This window comes from Crocodylus siamensis, chromosome 12 (genome assembly GCF_052110815.1).
Source record: "Crocodylus siamensis isolate JL-2025a chromosome 12, ASM5211081v1, whole genome shotgun sequence".
NCBI classification, from domain to species: Eukaryota; Metazoa; Chordata; order Crocodylia; family Crocodylidae; genus Crocodylus; species Crocodylus siamensis.
In genome coordinates this window covers 12,802,866-12,812,607 of record NC_143406.1, presented here as the reverse complement: position 1 = coordinate 12,812,607, position 9,742 = coordinate 12,802,866, and the positions used below count along the sequence as shown (strand labels likewise).

General features: G+C 42.5%; 1 long non-coding RNA gene across 1 annotated transcript; it reads left to right on the top strand.

Moving 5' to 3' along the window:
• The first annotated feature begins 358 nt into the window (after nt 1–358).
• LOC149854651 (uncharacterized) lies at nt 359–9,208 on the top strand. Its single transcript, XR_016438807.1, has 3 exons — nt 359–530; nt 7,432–7,475; nt 8,790–9,208. It is a non-coding gene; the product is annotated as an uncharacterized LOC149854651 (long non-coding RNA).
• Nucleotides 9,209–9,742: the final 534 nt, after the last annotated feature.

Sequence of the window (9,742 nt, the reverse complement as noted above, 5' to 3'; positions counted from 1 at the left end):
AGACAGGAAATCAATAAAGGTTCTGTGTCCGATTGTAAATGCAATTTGAATTCACCTACCTAAAAGTAGTCAGACCCACATATTGCACACCCTTATTCTTGACTGTTCCAAAGGCTCCCAGTGGTCAAGATACTGTCTCACCTCTTCTCCAAAAAGGCAGCACGCTCCAGCAAACACAGCATTTCCTTGCACCACGCTAGGATTGCTTCAGTGCTGACTCAGACAGGAGAAAGCCACCTGTCATATCACCATCACCAATCCCAGCAGCACCCTCTTTTTCCTGCTGGGGAGAGTCTCTCCAACTGGGGACTGTCCACTGCTGCTTAGCTTGTGCAAGATCCAAGACCAAAAGCCTGAGGCAGTCTGACATTACAGAGAACCTATATCCTTGTACCAGGGGCTAGAGAGATGGCTTGACAGCAGTCTGGAAGGGAAAGAAGAGAATTATTTTCTACTTTATTACCAAGAGACTTACAAGTGTTTCACTTCTGGGCATTTTCTGAAACATCTGGATACCAGGAGGATAAAAGGTACCAGTATAACCTCACAGTGAGATCAATTGTTTAAAGCTTTCCATGTATTTCTAGTCTGTCTTTGGCTTCCTGCCCAAGATTACAGAAACAGGTCCATGAATATCCTTGGAGCAGAATATAGTATATTCTGTACAGTTCTCTCTTCTACTTTTTTACTATGCCTTTTTATGCAAATAGTCTCAAATTCTGTATTCCCCAATTTATCATCTTTAAGGCCTTTGTGTAAATCACACAGAAAGGAAAACCATGAATTTTTATGGGGAATCATATATAAGCCGTTAAAATTGGTCCTTTCTCCTCATTGTGCTTTGCTCTCAATATGGATTTTATCAAAAGTTTTTGTTGAGTGCAGTGGAGATTACCCAGCAGACGGATGTCCTGATAAAGCTTCAAACAGCTTTGCTGATGCAATCTACCATGAGACAGAGCCCAGTCTTTTGTTCTGAAATATATGCATGCAGTCTTACCCAGCAAGATTCTTACTGCCCCCTGCAAACTCCCCAACACACTCAACTCGCCTTGGTTCAGTGGACTCCTGTGGGTGCTCTGCTCTCATTAGCCCACCATCTTGAAGGAACAAACCTTTATTTCCTAATTTATATGCTTGCTTTCAGCATTTTCACTCTGCACATCACAGACCAAGGCATAGGTGCTAGAAGTACACATGGAAGCCATAGCCCCTTGAATTATATGACTACCTAAGAAACCAGCTTTTATTCTTTTTTTTCCTGAGTTGTGAATAAAAATTTGAAAATATGAGCCAGGCAGCACTCTCTGTAGGAGTCTTTGCGGTGCTTGAAACAACAGTTTTGAGATGGGCAAACTGCATTATTCATCTCAGCAGGCATTACCACAAGACCCACTGTTCTCAATGACCTTGCCAACCCCGACCATCAGAGAAATCACTGGGCATCAGCAGGAGGAAAGTGCTCTGAGCCCCACCCCACTCAGCTAATCAGACACACTGGATGATGGGATAAGTATTGTGTCCCTTGACCCCCCCTCTCCCCAACCCGTCCAGGGGAAAGAGCTCTGCTTGTCATCACCACAGCCCCATCGAAGAGGAGCTAGAACGTTTGGGGAAGGAAGCAGGGAAGAAGAAGGTAGAGAATGAAGAGTTTTGGACCGCCACTCTCCATGAGATCTCCACGAGGTACAGAGATCCAGCATGGGGTACAAAGCACTGTACAAAGATGGGAAACAGGAATTTTGTATTTATTTTTACAGGCAAGAAAGCTGAGATGAAGCATCTTGCCCAAAGTCACTCAGCAAACCAGCAGCAGAGCTCACGCCAGGGAGTTACTGTCCTAGCTCCCAGTCATGTATTCAGTCCACTAGAAAAAAAACCTGAATTATTGTTGTTGGCCAGAATGCAGACTTATAACCTTTCCCTCATCACAAGCAAATCATCGAAGACTTTGACGTGGGACAGTGATCCCTTCCTTGCAGACTTGCTAGTGCTGAGGTCAGCAGATGTTTGAGTCCAGCATGACACAAAGTATGAAAACGGAGAGTTCCTGAAAACACATGGCAGAAGACACATGACCTGCAGTACGCTTTACTGGCATACTGCGTCACAAATTATCATGCCCAAAATAAAACTTGGTTTTGATCACTTTTTCCTTCCATGTGACGTTGCTGAAGAATCATGTGACTGAGTTCAGGGTATGGTTTGTTCAGCTTAATGATTTTCCTATTAATCTGTGACCATTTATGAAATCTGAGTTTGGACCATGACCAAAGCAGTGACATTTTTCAGTTCTGCCAATAATCTGCATGGGCCCTATGTGTGTGTTACAGTTTGTTTTTTATATCCTCAAGGAATGAAGAGAAGTTGCCTCATCCTGTTAAATAAAAAAGTGCAGAGTCACTATCTGCTAAGACTGCAGAATAGCAAAGGGAAGGATCAAAGATATAAGTAATTATACAACTTATTTTGGAACCATTTCTACCATTAAGTGGGCCGATTTTCTGAAAGAGCTCAACACAGTGGGTACTGAGCTGTTTTGAGTATCTCTTAATAAACTCTCACTAATAATTGCTGGGTACCAAACCAGCTCATCCATTGCATACTCTTAAACTGGATGCCCTCAGGACTGTTGCCCTCACCAAACAGGCCAAGGAAGTTGTTCCTAAGGCAGAGCTCAGTGGAACATGGACATTTCACGGCACAAGCTTTCATACAAACCTTTTCTGTTGCTGCTGTTTTGCTTCAATCCATATACAGTCATGTAACTCCAAAGAAACACTGGACTCTGTAGGTTTCAGAGAGATAAGATATTTGTATGTAGGATAATGCAAACATCCATAGATACATTAAACAGGATAACATCTTCCAAAATAGAGTAGAAACACTTATCACTTCAGGCAAAAAAGAATCTCTAATTGTGTACAAATAATACAAAACTGAGCAGTTCTGAGTCCATCCAGCAGAGGACAGAGGTTCACATATACGCCAGCCAGCTCATTACGGTATTTTTACCCTGAATGTTTTTACCCAGAGCTTCTTTTCTATTTTCTAAGATGAGTATGCTTTATGTTGGGTAATACATCCTCCTTCACACATCCTGTGAATAAACAAATATAGGATGTCTAAGTATCTAACAAACTTGTCTGTGAAACTCCTCAAGAACAAGAGTTAATATGATATCTTGAACGTATGACGGCCATGTCACACATGACACTTAGGACATGTTAACTGCGTTTAAAACTTGCGCGTCCAAGTAGTTAAATGCATGCTAAGTGCAATTGTATCACAGCAGTGAGGACTTCTCGCAGGAGGAGTATCATATTAAGAAGTGATGTGTTCAGCTATTGTCAGACCACAACACAGAGTTAATGCCAGCTCTGATTGCCCATCATAGCCCCAGCACTTCACCAGAGCCTTGAGCCTAGCATCAGCCAAATCTTGATCCTGGCCCCCACACCACACCACACCACAGTCTTGAATTGGCCCTGATATCTCTGCAGAGACCTGGCTTGCTCTACATATCCTGTGGCAGGAGCAGATCCAACTGTAGAATCGGCACCCTCTCCCACATTCAACTCCCTATGCCTCCCTCCACCTGCTGCCACCAACAGAGACCTGGCTGACCCCAGCAGGTGCTCTGGGCTAGGTAGTGCTAGGCATGTGGCAGGGAAGGCACAGGCTTGGGATATGGGGGTTGCATGTCTTCACAGTCAGTGTCTGGGAAGAGGGGGTATGTGGCACAGCCAGCTTCAACTGTATGCAGACCAGGCTGTGTTCATTACCGTGCGATTTTTCAGAACATCTTGTAACTTTTACTACAGCATAGTAATGCTTACTACATCTCATATAAAACACACGCTAAGTGTCTCAAGCACCAAGGCCCCAGGTCATATTAATATGTAGTCCTTTTTGTTCATGCTTGTAAACAGGAGACAATATTCCTAAATCAGCTGTGTTTCTTAACCATTCTGAAGGGCTTTTAGCTAGCATACAATTTAGCTTTTGAAAGTATTTTAATGCTGCTGAGAACAACTCTACATTAAACAGCATATTTTATGGTTTTCAGAAGAATAGCACCTTGCTTACACTGAGGGAAGCAAACCAGGTCACAAATTCATAATGTTTGTAAATCCTCAGTGTTTGACCATTCTCCAGACTATATTGGCATTTTTTGATGGGGGGAATATTTTGTCATATGTGTCATCGTTCTGAAGGCCTGAGAGTATTCCTTATGCTCAGAAGGTTAGTAGCCTCAGGCACTTTTACACAATCAACAGATGATGATAGACATAGAAAATTGACTGTTATTTTTAACTTTTTTAAGCATACGTATCATGAAACAGAAGCAGGATTTGAAAAGATGCAATGTTTCCAGTGCATCCAGAGAACAGGATTAATTCTATATGGAGATATTCAGGGATTGTTCAAGTAAAGGACTCCATAGCTGTGCTTTTATTCTGTTAAAAGAGTACAAAAATCAAGAACTATACTACTAATGGATATACTGTATGTAATATGCATACAAATACATGCATGCAAACAAAACACACACAAATTTACTAGGATTTGTTGTTCTGGGAAAAGGAATATAATCATGGACTCCTCAGACTTTTAAGATAGGAGGGACCAGGTTATCATGTAGACTGATACAGACCCCCTTGGATCAATTAATCTCAGATGGCCCCAGCTCCCATAATCCACTGGGAAGGTGTCTTTTCTTAAACCAGTTTCAACATAAAATGTTATCTATCTAAAAGAGAGAAAAGGCCCAAGTTTAGCATTCTTTTACTTTCAGCTACTTTCAAAAATAAGGCTTTTTCATAAATCAGAAACTATTAGGATTTAAAACAAAATAAAAATGTGTCCAAATTTTTCCCAAGCTAGAATCAAAGCTTAACCTTTGAGTCCAAAAATGCCTGGTTATATATTTGGGTATGTGCAGAAAAACCAATTAAATTGTAAATATGGTACATTTCATTATCTTTTTCCTCATGTGTTTTGCCCTGATTGTCTAAAGAGCTGTTCCGAAGCATCCCCATTTTTGCAGCTATTTCATTCAATTAGGCAAGACACTCTTGTGGTTTGGGAAGTGTAGTGAGAATGAGCTGGGTTCTGTTCCTGTGCGTGGAGAAAGGGAGGTGATACCATCATACTGTGGGAATTAACGGATACATATTTGGAGAGAATGCAGGTCCTGTAGAAGGATACAGTAATATTAAATTGAGCCCATATGCCAAATATTCTCAAAGTGGCCCCATGGCCACAGTCTCCAAGTGACTGGCCTGCAGCCTCTGCTCAAGTTACATGCCATTATCTGGTTGTTGATCTCATTGCATGTAACTGTGTAATGCCAACAGAACTGTGGTATTTTTGAATCCTGATTAAAAATGGATAAAAACAAATCAAGATTCACAGCAACACTCACTTACCAGTGAATAAAAATAATTACTTGCTGGGTTAATAATGTGTCTCAGAGAACTCTTCTGGCTGTAAGAGCATCTCCTCTTGCATCCTTAAGGTGACAGGACCACTTGACTCTGCCTCACAAAGAACCCTGAAGGAGACACTCAGAACGACAAGAGCCCTGAACACACCTACAAGCATATCATAGAGTCACAGAAAAATATTTCCCTGCTGTTGCATTACTTCAGCTCCACTGAAGAGGAATGATAGGTGGTGTGTACACCAGCCACATTCAGCCCCTAGCTAGATGTTTTTAAGAAGATTCTGCTGGCTGACAATAGATTTAATCTGGCTGATACACTGGACATTGAAGTTGTCTTAACTGTTTTCAACTATTCACAAATTAAAGCTTCCATGAGGTTCCTCAGGCAAAGCGAGGGTGGCAGTTGATCGTAGCAAATTATTCAATGGCTTATTCCTTTTTTTTAAATTGTGCTTATTCTCCATTTACATTTTCTGACTCAATTCTCTATTTTATCCCTCTCCACTATAGAGGAACAAACTCCATTCCTGCCCTGCGTACCACATACCTGTAGCGTGTCTGTTTCTCTGCTGGCCCCCTGTTACTCCGTTCTTCACCCCTGCATCCACCCTACACAAACTCAATGTACAGTTTTTTGCACAAGTCAGATTCTCTTATGGTTTGGAGTCCAGTTCTTCAGGGTGTTGGGTGCCCTCACCTCCCAATTAAGTCAGAATTAAGAATTCAACATTTTGAAAAATTAGTCCCCAGGGCTGTTTGTTATTATTTTCCCCTAAATGGGAGGTTCCCAGCCACTGTGCCGCGGCCACAAAGGGTTGGCTGCCAGGTTGTGGCACAAGCACCCGGGCAAGCGGCTTCCACTGCCAGCAGTCATGTGCAGGGTTAAAGCTGGGCAGCAGGGAGCACCAGGAGGGAGGCAGCTGGCTCTGTGTACCCTGTCCCACTCCCATGCTGGTCCGCAGTATAAAAAAGGTTGGGAACCACTGCCCTAAATTACTTGCAGCAAGCACCATTAGACTGTGCTGTTTATGTCTCTAAGGGAGGGATGTCAAAGATACAACCTGTGGTCCACATCTGGCTCAGAGAACTCCATCATCCAATCCCTGCCCCTGTCTCCAGTGTACACTGAACTGGCCTAGGTCTCAAGGCCTGGGACACATGCTGCACACAGTGCCCACTCTGGCCAGCCTAGGATCCATACTGCATATGGCACTTGCTACAGCCAGTCGAGGGCCCAGACATCACACATGGCCCGTGACCCAGCCAGTCTGGGACACAAGTCACATGCAGCACCCACCCTAAGCAGTCCAGCATGCATGATGCACACAGTGTGCACTCCAGTTGGTCTGGGACCTGTGCTGCACACAGCGCTGCCCTCCTTCCCTGGTACATCAGGGAAGGCACGGTATGCAGCATGGGTCCCAGACCAGCTAGAGTGGGCACCACATATGGCACGTATCCCAAACCAGCCCTACACAGAAGCTGCATGTAGTATAGTCTGGGACCCGCTGGAGCAAGCATATGCAGGAGGGTTAGGGAGGGTCTGTGGGGCCAATATAGCCCACGGGGCCAGCTATATACCATTCATCCTGTCTTTGGGCCTGTCCCACACTACTCATCCAGCCCACGAGGCCAGATGAGTTTGACACCCTTTCGCTAAGGTATGGTTCAGAGATTTCAGAATCAGGAATGAGAACCTCAGCTAACAGAGTGGCACTGCCCCATTAAAGCCAATGAAGCTGCACTAGGTGACAACAGGTGAGGATCGCACCCAAAGTTTGGCAATACCTGGTTCCCTGGTGCTTCAGATGTGCACCCCCCAACTCAGTATAACAGATCGGCAGACACTACATTATCTCCATTGGATACGGCAGTGCTTATCTTGGGGGAGCTATCTTGGTATAAAAATACACCTGTTTTTTTCAGTGAAAAATAATTTAACTGAAAAAGTCCTCAATCAAGCACGTTTTTCTCTTTTCTAGAAACTGCTTTTGCCAGGTCTCTCATATGGGCGCATTTCAGTGGTGTAAGTGAATGCATGTGTGTACATGCATGCAGTTATATGTAAAAGTATGACACCTGAGCTACCATAACATTGTCATTTACTATGGCTGCATGAAGAGCTAGCTAATGAGGCTAATGCTTAATATGCCTTCTCCACTGGTCCTTTCCTACTGCTTCCCTCAGATACTGAAGTAAAAACTGAGTCAATAGCAGAGGACACTTCATGAATATGCTTCTTGATATTATGTACTTACCACTCCTACTTTGCTGTTGCTAAAATTGTGCGCACTGTAACTTTGTCTGGCCCTGAAATCATTATTTATGCTCCCAGAAGGTCTGTCTTCTTTTTTATCTTGCAGTGAAATTGGAAATAAATACCTGGCCTGCTTCTGTGCATGAATTTAAGCTTCATGGAAGTGGAACTGTGGGGAGCCAGCCTCTGGGGACTTGCATTAAAAACACTGTGTTATTCCTTCTTTCTCCCATTAGGCAGCAATCCAGCCCATCTTACCTCTGCTGTTACTTAAATATGAGTCTTTCCACTTGGATGCTCTTTCTGTCTAGCACAGGTTCCTGCGTGGATCTCTGCAAAAGGTCTTTAGGCCTCAGGAGACTCTCCTGAGAGGTTTGGTTAAAAGGCACTCATGTTGCACAGGCAAACACATAGTGTAGCATAAATGTAACTCTCTCCCCGGGTAGAATCAGAACTGCTTCACTGTGTCATAGATCCTGCACGCCTACTGGGGAATCTGCTTTCTCTGCAAAGGGAGAGCCCTGTGTTGGAGTAGGATTTGATTTGTAATGTTGCTGTCACAATAACACCGTGATAAGTGAAGCAACCAGAGACGTTTCTAGCTTTGACTGGCCTCTTTGCCATGTTCTGACTGCTTGTTTGCTCAACCCTTCATTGGCTTCCTCTTCCACAGTCTCTTCCTTCAGCTTCACTCTATGCCTGTCTGTCTTACTCTCTTCTCTACTACTCCATCTTATATACCTTTCCTTCCCTTTTCTTTCCATCAAAGCGATCCCTTCCTAATGAAATCTAACCCCCCCAAAATAGGTGAGCATGATATCTGTTGGTTTTACATTACTTAAATTGCTGGTCAACCCACTCTTCTCTGTCCTATCTTATTTGTTAAGATTGTAACATCTCTGAATGCGTATTTGTCATACCTAGCCCAGTGGGACAGCATTCTGGGTTGCCTTTAGTCACTATTGTAATAAAAGTCCTAGGCCCCATTAACTTTGCTGCTAGAAAAAAACCCGGCAAAGCTGAAAGGTAAACTACAAAGAAAAAACTACAACCTGAGTTGATTCTACATTTCTTTGCTTTTAGACTTCACTATTCAGGCTGTCAAGAAATTACCCCCAGAGAAAGAAATGGCAGCTAACTTGGGAAGGAAATTCCATCCCATCTGCAGAGTCCTTTGAATAATTTCTGGCTTGAGTGGAGATATCCCAGAAACCATCTTTCTGTGACATAAATATTGTAGATTGCAATAAAGTTGTAATGTTACTTTCTAGGATATCAGTCAATCAGGAAACAAGAGGAGAAGAAAATAGATATTTTAAAAGTAATGTAAAATGTACCTCTCTATATGAAATGTCCTTTACTCCCTGGTTAGTAGATCTTAAAAATCTAAGCCTATAAATTTAACAATAACTATGGGCTTTGCCCCTTTTGACTTCCTGAAGAGGGACAGCAGCATGGATTTTGTATGTTGTCTTCAATCTTGAATACCCAAATTTTTATCATATCAAATTGGTTTAGCAAGGGGGCTTCTAGTAATAACAACAATAATTATGGAATAATTGAATAATGAATGAATTAATAAATGTATTTAATTATCCAAATTATAATTATGTATAGTTTAATTTTATATCAACAGCCATAGTAATTATAACAGCGATAATAGTCATGCGTATCACAATCTCCTGGACTGGTGTTACTGGCTGTGAGTTGGTGAGCTTGAATTCCATGTTTGGGATTAGCCAGATCCTTAGTGGTCGAGGTATAGTCACAAAATGGAAGTTTTCTTCAAACAGCTTATTTGTAGACTTTGGATGCTGTGAAAAATGTCCAAGTCACTTGCACAGCCCTTTAGGGCTCCAATGACAAGTGTTAATACTTTAGCTTTTTTCTTTCCACATTTGAATTAAACAACCATTAAAAACACAGGTGCCACCCACACCCATGCACCCTTTTCTAAACAATCTAACAAAAAATCTCTTCCTTTCTCACATTGCATTTCTTTGATTACTGTAGTGTCACAACCCTGCGAGTCCCCT